We start from the raw sequence: 9955 nt of genomic DNA, 5'->3' as shown, positions 1-9955 counted from the left end.
CCGCCCCCCCTCCCTCCCCTGTAGTTAACTCATTGGTGGCCAGTGCGGCCGCCCCCCCCCCTCCCTCCCCTGTGCGGCCGCCCCCCCCCTCCCTCCCCTGTAGTAAACTCGTTGGTGTCCAGTGGGCCCCCCCTCCCTCCCCTGTAGTTAACTCGTTGGTGGCCAGTGGGCCCCCCCTCCGTCCGCTATAGATAACTCATTGGTGTCCAGTGGGCCCCCCCTCCGTCCGCTATAGATAACTCATTGGTGTCCAGTGGGCCCCCCCTCCCTCCGCTGTAGATAACTCGTTGGTGGCCAGTGGGCCCTCTCCCCTCCCTCCCCCTCCTAATTAAAATCGCCCCCCTATCATTGGTGGCAGTGGTGAGTACCGATCGGAGTCCCAGTGTAATCGCTGGGGCTCCGATCGGTAACCATGGCAACCGGGACGCTACTGCAGTCCCGGTTGCCATGGTAGCTTAGCAATTTGTAGAAGCTTCATACTTACCTGAAGAGCTGCGATGTCTGTGACCGGCCGGGAGCTCCTCCTACTGGTAAGTGAAAGGTCTGTGCGGCGCATTGCTTATAGCACAGACCTGTCACTTACCAGTAGGAGGAGCTCCCGGCCGGTCACAGACATCGCTGCTCTTCAGGTAAGTATAAAGCTTCTACAAATTGCTAAGCTACCATGGCAACCGGGACTGCAGTAGCGTCCCGGTTGCCATGGTTACCGATCGGAGCCCCAGCGATTACACTGGGACTCCGATCGGTACTCACCACTGCCACCAATGATAGGGGGGCGATTTTAATTAGGAGGGGGTGGGAGGGGAGAGGGCCCACTGGCCACCAATGAGTTATCTATAGCGGACGGAGGGGGGGCCCACTGGACACCAATGAGTTATCTATAGCGGACGGAGGGGGGGCCCACTGGACACCAATTAGTTAACTACAGGGGAGGGAGGGGGGGCTGGCTACCAAGAAGTTAACTACAGGGGAGGGAGGGGGGGGGGGCGGCCGCACTGGCCACAAATGAGTTAAAAACAGGGGGGGGGGGGGTCTGCCCCCTGCTGCCTGGCAGCACCTGCCAGGCAGCAGGGGGCAGTCATGTACACAGTTTTTCAGTATATTCTAACCTGAAGCGTCCCCATCACCATGGGAACGCCTCTGTGTTAGAATATACTGTCGGATCTGAGTTTTCGCGAAGTGAAAACTCACCTCTGAAAAAGCTTTTATGCAGACGGATCTTCGGATCCGTCTGTATGAAAGCAACCTACGGCCACGGATCACGGACACGGATGCCAATCTTGTGTGCATCCGTGTTCTTTCACGGACCCATTGACTTGAATGGGTCCGTGAACCGTTGTCCGTCAAAAAAATAGGACAGGTCATATTTTTTTGACGGACAGGATACACGGATCACGGCCTCGGCTGCAAAACGGTGCATTTTCCGATTTTTCCACGGACCCATTGAAAGTCAATGGGTCCGCGAAAAAAAACGGAAAACGGCACAACGGCCACGGATGCACACAACGGTCGTGTGCATGAGGCCTTATCTGGAGAAGTGGCGTCCTCCTTGTGGCGTCCTCCTTGGTCTGCATCCGTGGAACCCAGCAGTGTGCAGTGTCCCAGCAGAGCCCAGATTCACCAGGATGGCCTTGGTGGTGATCCTTGGATTTTTTCACCTCTCTAACTATCCTCCTGGCCAGCACAGGTGTCACTTTTGACTTCTGACCATGTCCTCTGAAATTTTCCACAGTGTGGAACATCTTGTATTTTTTAATAATACTTTGCACTGTAGCCACTGGAACTTGAAAACATTTAGAAATGGCCTTGTAGCCCTTTCCTGACTTAGGAGCAGCCACAATGCGCAGCAGGTCCTCACTAAGCTCCTTTGTCTTAGCCATGACTGTCCACAAAGCAACTGCAGAGAGCTGCTGTTTTTCATCTGTTGAGTTGATTAATACAGCTGTTCCCAATTAATCAGGGTAATTAGGATGCTTTAGAACAGCTTGAACTATTTGGAATGGTATAGAACTTTTCCATAGATTTTCCCACAGACTATGACAGTTTGTGAAGGGTATGAATAATTTTGGACTGGACACTTTTTGGTCAAATGTAAATAAAAGCTGAGAAATGTTTTTTTTTCCCACAATAATGCCTCTTGTACATAGTCTTATTATCTTTTGGGAGACACCTATGTCATTTTCCGTCAAAAAATTACTTGCTGGTTGAATAAAAGTAACTTTAAGTCAAAATTTGCCAGGGGTATGAATAATTATGGGCAGCACTGTATATATATATATATATATACAGACGTGGACAAAATTGTTGGTACCCTTTGGTCAATGAAAGAAAAAGTCACAATGGTCACAGAAATAACTTTAATCTGACAAAAGTAATAATAAATTAAAATTCTATAAATGTTAACCAATGAAAGTCAGACATTGTTTTTCAACCATGCTTCAACAGAATTATGTAAAAAAATAAACTCATGAAACAGGCATGGACAAAAATGATGGTACCCCTAGAAAACACAGAACATAATGTGACCAAAGGGACATGTTAATTCAAGGTGTGTCCACTAATTAGCATCACAGGTGTCTACAACCTTGTAATCAGCCATTGGGCCTATATATATGGCTCCAGGTAATCACTGTGTTGTTTGGTGATATGGTGTGTACCACACTCGACATGGACCAGAGGAAGCAAAGGAAAGAGCTGTCTCAAGAGATCAGAAAGAAAATTATAGACAAGCATGTTAAAGGTAAAGGCTATAAGACCATCTCCAAGCAACTAGATGTTCCTGTGAGTACAGTTGCACATATTATTCATAAGTTTAAGATCCATGGGACTGTAGCCAACCTCCCTGGACGTGGCCGCAGGAGGAAAATTGATGACAAATCTAAGAGACGGATAATCCGAATGGTAACAAAAGAGCCTAGAAAGACTTCTAAAGAGATTCAAGGTGAACTTCATGCTCAAGGAACATCAGTGTCAGATCGCACCATCCGTCGTTGTTTGAGCCAAAGTGGACTACATGGGAGACGACCAAGGAGGACACCATTGTTGAAAACGAATCATAAAAAAGCAAGACTGGAATATGCCAAACTACATGTTGACAAGCCACAAAGCTTCTGGGAGAATGTCCTGTGGACAGATGAGACAAAAATCGAAGTTTTTGCCAAGGCACATCAGCTGTATGTTCACAGACGAAAAAATGAAGCATATCAAGAAAAGAACACTGTCCCTACTGTGAAACATGGAGGAGGCTCTGTTATGTTCTGGGGCTGCTTTGCTGCGTCTGGCACAGGGTGTCTTGAATCTGTGCAGGGTACAATGAAATCTCAAGACTATCAAGGAATTCTAGAGAGAAATGTACTAGCCAGTGTCAGAAAGCTTGGTCTCAGTCGCAGGTCATGGGTCTTGCAACAGGACAATGACCCAAAACACACCGCTAAAAACACCCAAGAATGGCTAAGAGGAAAAAATTGGACTATTCTAAAGTGGCCTTCTATGAGCCCTGACCTCAATCCTATTGAGCATCTTTGGAAGGAGCTGAAACATGCAGTCTGGAAAAGGCACCCTTCAAACCGGACACAACTGGAGCAGTTTGCTCATGAGGAGTGGGCCAAAATACCTGCTGAGAGGTGCAGATGTCTCATTGACAGTTACAGGAAGCGTTTGATTGCAGTGATTGCCTCAAAAGGTTGCGCAACAAAATATTAAGTTAGGGGTACCATCATTTTTGTCCATGCCTGTTTCATGAGTTTATTTTTTTACATAATTCTGTTGAAGCATGGTTGAAAAACAATGTCTGACTTTCATTGGTTAACATTTATAGAATTTTAATTTATTATTACTTTTGTCAGATTAAAGTTATTTCTGTGACCATTGTGACTTTTTCTTTCATTGACCAAAGGGTACCAACAATTTTGTCCACGTCTGTATATATATAAAATAGTATATATATATATATATATATATACACACACACACACACACACACACTATAATCTATATGGCATCTACAGCCAAAAACCTGAAAGCGCACACTTGCCAGGCAGGAACGCCTCCCCCAGGCTGAGATTGAGGAAGGCATTCCATTGAAGTAATAAGCAAGAGCCTGTACTAGGCTTCTAGGCCTATTACTGATATATTCCAATTCAGGTGGCAGCTCTGTATTGGTATACAATGATTAGTGATGAGTGAAGTTATCAAAAATTCGATTCGGCTGCTTCGCCAAATTTCATATAGAAATTCGATTCATAACAAGTTAGTTTGTCACAAATCGCATTCAACTGTGTGTATACATACTCACCTCATCCATTTGCTCGTGAAGAGACCGTCGCGGCCATCTTGATTGAAGAAACCACGCAAAACCGCAGTGACATCATTTTTTTACCCCATTTCAAGAAAGATTGATTTATTATCGTGAAGAGCGCGGAAATTCAGCTTCGTGTCAGAACTAATTTTTCCAGAAATTTGGATCAAAGTCATTTCGTTTCACTTCGATTTGCTCAACACTAATACTGATTTTTGCGTATCGTAAATTTCCATTAGGGCTCATGCACACGACCGTTGGTGGCCCGTGCCCGTGCTGTGGACCGCAAATTGCTGTCCGCAATGCACAGGCACCTTCCGTGGGGCAGGCGCATGGGGATCGCAGACCTATTCACTTGAATGGGTCCGTAATCCCTCCGTTACGCAAAAAGATAGAGCACGTTCTATCTTTTTGCAGGGCGGAGGCACGGAACAGAACCCCAGAAAGCACTCCATAGTGTTCCGTTCCGTGCTTCCGTTCCACACCGTTCCGCATCTCCGGATTTGCGGACCCATTGAAATGAATGGATCTGCATCCAAGATGCGGAATGACAACGAAACAGTGCCCGTGTATTGCGGATCCGCAAATGCGGTCCGCAATACGGGCACAGGACACCAATGGTTGTGTGCATGAGCCCTTACTTAATCAAAATATTTAAAAATTCAAATCACCCCCTTTCCCCAAAATAAAAATAAAAACAAATAAACATTATAAGCATCACAGTGTCGGAAAAGGCCCCTACTATTAAATTATTTTTTTAAATTACTCCATACGGTGAATGACGTAACGGAAAAATAGATAGAAATGGTTGATTTACCATTTTTGCATCACTTCTCCTCCCACAATTTTTTTTATAAAAAGTGATCAAAAACACCCCAAAATGTTTTATCAATAAAAGGTACAGATCGTCTTGAAAAAAATTAGCCTTAAGAGAGGACTGCTGACTCAGAGAATGAAAGGAACAGTTTTACTGCATAGTGAATGCCATAAAAACAAAACCCATAAAACTGTGGCGGAACTGCTTTTTATTTTCCATTTCCACCACATTTGGAATTTTTTTACAGCTTCCCACTACATCTTATGCAATATTAAATATAGGCTTTAGAAAGTACAACTTGTCCTGTTAAAAAAAAAAAGTCCTCATGTGAACGGAAAAATAAAAAAGTTATGGCTCTAGGAGAGAGGGAATAAAAAACGGAAACGCAGGGTTAAAATATAAAAATATTCATACCAAATGGTGAACAGCATAATGGGAAAAACTCTAAATGGCCAATTTGCCATTTTTTCCTTACTTTACCTTCTCCAAAAATTGAATAAAAAGTGATCAAAAAGTCATACACACTCCAAAATGGTATCAATAAAGTACAGATCACCTCGCAAAAATGAGCCTTTACACAGTTATATAGACATAACTATAAAAAAAAGTTAAGGGGTCAGAATATCGCGATAAAAAATATATAATTTTTTCCAAAGCTATTTTGTTCAGTATTGAAACACCAAAAAAACGATAAAATTGTGGTATCTCAAGTGGCGTAGCCAGGGCCGGTGCTACCATAAGGCAGACCAAGCGGCTGCCTTAGGGCGCACTCTGGGTGAGGGCGGAAAAATTTGACATGGAGGGGGAGAAATGTGACATGGAGGGCTGATGTGACATAGGGGGTGATTTGACATGGAGGGGGACAAATGTGACATGGGGAGCTGATGGCTTATGTGGGGGCATGATGGATGGGGGCTGATGGCTGACATGGGGGGCTAATGGCTGACATGGTGGCATGATGGCTGACATGGGGGGCTGATGGATGGGGTATGATTTCTGACATTGGGGTCTGATCTGAGGTCTGATTAACATTGGGGGTCTGATTGCTGGTCTGACCTGAGGTGTAATGGAAAATATTTTTTCTTATTATCCTCCTCTAACACCTAGGTGTGTCTTAGAGGGCGAAAAAAAAAGGTCCTCAAACCAGCGATTGTCTGAAGCAGAGAGAAGATACCAAGACCACACAGAGGAGAAGCCAGCTGCTGCAGATGGGACCAGGCCAGGTAAGCTGCGAGGAGGGAGGGGGGGGGGCAAAGTGTAGCTTCACTTGTGTTGGCAAAAATCCTTGCACCGGCCCTGGGCGTAGCTATCGGGGAAGCGACTGCTTCGGGGCCCGAGCTCAGTAGGTGCCCGGGAGCAGTAGCAGGGGTGTGGGTAGCAGGGCCATATTTCTAATAAGTCCATTTTTTTTCATATATTTTTTCCTGTCTCTACCTGGCTGGGGAAGGGGCGTTGTGATGCTGCACAATGAAACAAGAGGAGAGGAGAGGGGAGAGAGGGATTCTCCTACCTCTGCGCTGCTGCACTGTGTCATCCAATTGGTAGCAGTGAGCGGAAGCTGCTGCTCCACCAATCGTTTCAACTAATACTTCAGTCACAATCAGGGCCTGCTCCCAGACTCCTAGAAGCTCCATGTGGACCCTGGATGTGACCGTCCGTGCGCGCCTGCCCGCCTGACAGGCTGTCTCTCTTACCTGCCCACCCGCCTCACTTGTAGTGCCAGCTGACCTCCTGCTCAGCCCTCTGAGCATTGCTGCAGCCTGCCTGCTGGCCAATGCTGCCGACCTTCAGACTCACTGCCAGCTTGACCAACAATGGTTAGTCTGTGCCCCCTGCTCTGTACTATGCCCCCTATGCTGTATTCTGCATCCTGCCCTGTACTATGTCCCCTATGCTGTATTCTGTCCCCTATGCTGCACTGTGCCCTCTTTGCTACAATGTGTGTGCCCCCTGCCCTGTACCGTACCCCCTATGCTGTATTGTTCCCTCTGCCCTGTACTGTACCCCCTATGCTGTATTGTGCCCCCTGCCCTATACTGTGCCCCCTATGCGGCACTGTGTGTGCCCCCTGCCCTGTACTGTGCCTGCTATGCAATACTGTGCCCCCTACCTTGTACTGTGTCCCCCTATGCTGCATTGTGTCACCCCCTGACCTGTACTGTATCCCCTATGCTATATTGTGCCCCCCTGTCCTATACTGTACCTCCTATGCTGTATTGTGCCCCCTGCCCTATACTGTACCACCTATGCTGTATTGTCCCCCCTGCCCTGTACTATGCCACCTGCCTTGTAATGTGCCATCTATGCTGTGCCCCTAATAATGTACTGTGCCACCTGCCCTGTACTGTGCCCTATACCCTGCTCTATGCCCCATTATCATACCCTGTAGGAGCCACATTACAGGAGCATAAGGGGATACCCCTGTACTATGCCTCCTAACCTCTACTATGCCCTCTTATACCCTGTACTGTGCTTACTAATCTATACTATGCCCTCATACCCTGCATTGTGCCCCCTTACCATAGCCTGTACAGTGCCCCTAATCATACCATGTACTGTGCGCTCTTATACTCTATACTGTGCCCCTGGTCACATACTGTACAGTGTCCCCTTATACCCTGTTATCCAGTCACTGTATGGTGGCGTTATCAAGTCACTATATGGCGGTGCAATCCAGTCACTGTATGGCGGCATTATCCAGTCATTGTATGGCGGCGTTATCCAGTCACTGTATGGCAGTGTTATCCAGTCACTGTATGACAGTCTTATCCAGTCACTGTATGGCGGTGTTAGCCAGTCATTGTGTGGCGGTATTGTCCAGTCATTGTGTGGTGGTGTTATCCAGTCACTATATGACGGTGTTATCCAGTCACTGTACGGTGGTGTTATTCAGTCATTGTATGGCGGTTATCAAGTCACTGTTTGGCTGTTATTCAGTCGCTTTATGGTGGTGTTATGCAGTCATGATATGGAGCTATAACGTTACAGTGTTTTGTTATCCAGTCATGGTATGAGCTATTATCCAATATGGTGGTATTATTTAGTCTCTATATGTTGGTGATTATATAGTCACTAAATCTATTAATATTCGGGGGTAGGGCTAATATCTTTACAGTATTTACTGTAGATTCCAGTACATGATACTGTGGAGTGAGCCTTGTAGAATACAGTCCACACCACTGATCACCAGGACCAGGCTATACGCTCTGCCACCCTTCTGTACTATAGCATGCAGTACATTGGCCGGTTTCACATCACGTTTTGCCTTTCGTTTAATGTATACATAAAATGTATATGTTAACAAATGCCTCAGACTGACACCATACAGTGGCATCCGTCACCATAGAGTCCCATTGTAAAAAATAAAATAAAAAATTATACATTAACGTATAACAATGTATACATCAAACGGAAGGCAAAAATGTGATGTGAACCCTCCCTTACATATGCACACATACGATGCCAGAATAGTCATGGAGAGGGGGGGCATGCAAAATTCTGCTGTGGGGCCCAATCGGTTCTAGCTATGCCCCTTAGTATCTCTGTAGTTGTGTTGACCCAGAGAATGAAGGTACCAGTTCACTTAAGTGGTCATTCACACGACCATGTGCCTCGTGCCAGCATTGCTGACCGCAAAGAGCGGGTCCACAATATACAGGCACCAGCTGTGTGCACTTTGTATCACGGATGCAGACCCATTGACTTGAATGGGTTCGCAATTCCTAAGATATGGAGAGGAGGGATGCATTAGAAGCCCACTGAAGCACTATAAAGCTCTATTGTGGGATTTCGGTCCATGCATCCACACCGCAAAAATGTTATCTATATTTTTTTTGGCGACGGGGAACATATCTTGCAAATCACGGACCCATTTAGGGGAATGGGTCCAAAGCCGCAAATGGCATGTACTTTGCCTAGTGCCCATTCATAGCAGACTGCTATTTGCTGTCTGCAGCACAGGGTATACACGCTTGTGTGCATGAGCCCTAACCGTTAGCAAAAAAACAATGCCAGAACTAGCTACAAATAATTGAGATAAAAAAATGAAAGCATAGTAAAATTCCCAAATATCAAATTGAAAATAAATTCATCTTCACAAAAATGATATGGTCTTTTCTAGAAATAGATGAGAGTGAAGTCTAACGACAGCAGGGAAAAAATTTAAAAATGAAAATATCTATTCATAATGGACAATAAAATACAGTACCAGATAAACCAGTACCTTCAGTACTTACACGTCTGGGATATGGAATGAATGCTAATAACCCCTTAGCATTCACTCATTTTGTAGTGTTGGTCTGCCTGCCCATCCCTATTTTTGCATATATTAGCAATCATTAAAAGAGTGCTGAAATAGAGCTTACTACTCAAGTTTTCAATGCCAAAGGGGAATGCCATTATTAGGTTCAGTGATTTTCACTTCCTTGTTGGAATAGAAATTGATTTCTCTAAAGTCATGTTGATTGTCCTCCAGATTTCTATCATGTTGGCATTTACTCCTTCAAATATTGAGAGTTAATGGTTATTTAGACTAATCTCTCTTACTCATAGAATCCACCTAATTTTAAAAAATAGTTTTGACCAAAAGAAAAAAACTTTTCTTAAAGGGGTACTCCCATCATGAGTTTTCATACTTACCTTCGTCCAGCACGACGTTCACTTCCTGGATTCGGCTGGGCTTGATTGACGTCTTCTCCTGGCCAGGCCAGAAGACTGAAGTTTTTCTCCCGGTTGAGCCGTGCAATGTCCTGAACACGCACGCCACCGTGCATGCGCCATGGTGACTTATTCTTGGCCTGTATAGTACAGAGCCAGCGTGCGCGTTCAGTCTTCTGCACAAG

This window comes from Bufo gargarizans, chromosome 5 (genome assembly GCF_014858855.1).
Source record: "Bufo gargarizans isolate SCDJY-AF-19 chromosome 5, ASM1485885v1, whole genome shotgun sequence".
In the NCBI taxonomy this organism is placed as follows: Eukaryota; Metazoa; Chordata; class Amphibia; order Anura; family Bufonidae; genus Bufo; species Bufo gargarizans.
Note: the sequence above shows the minus strand (reverse complement) of the source record.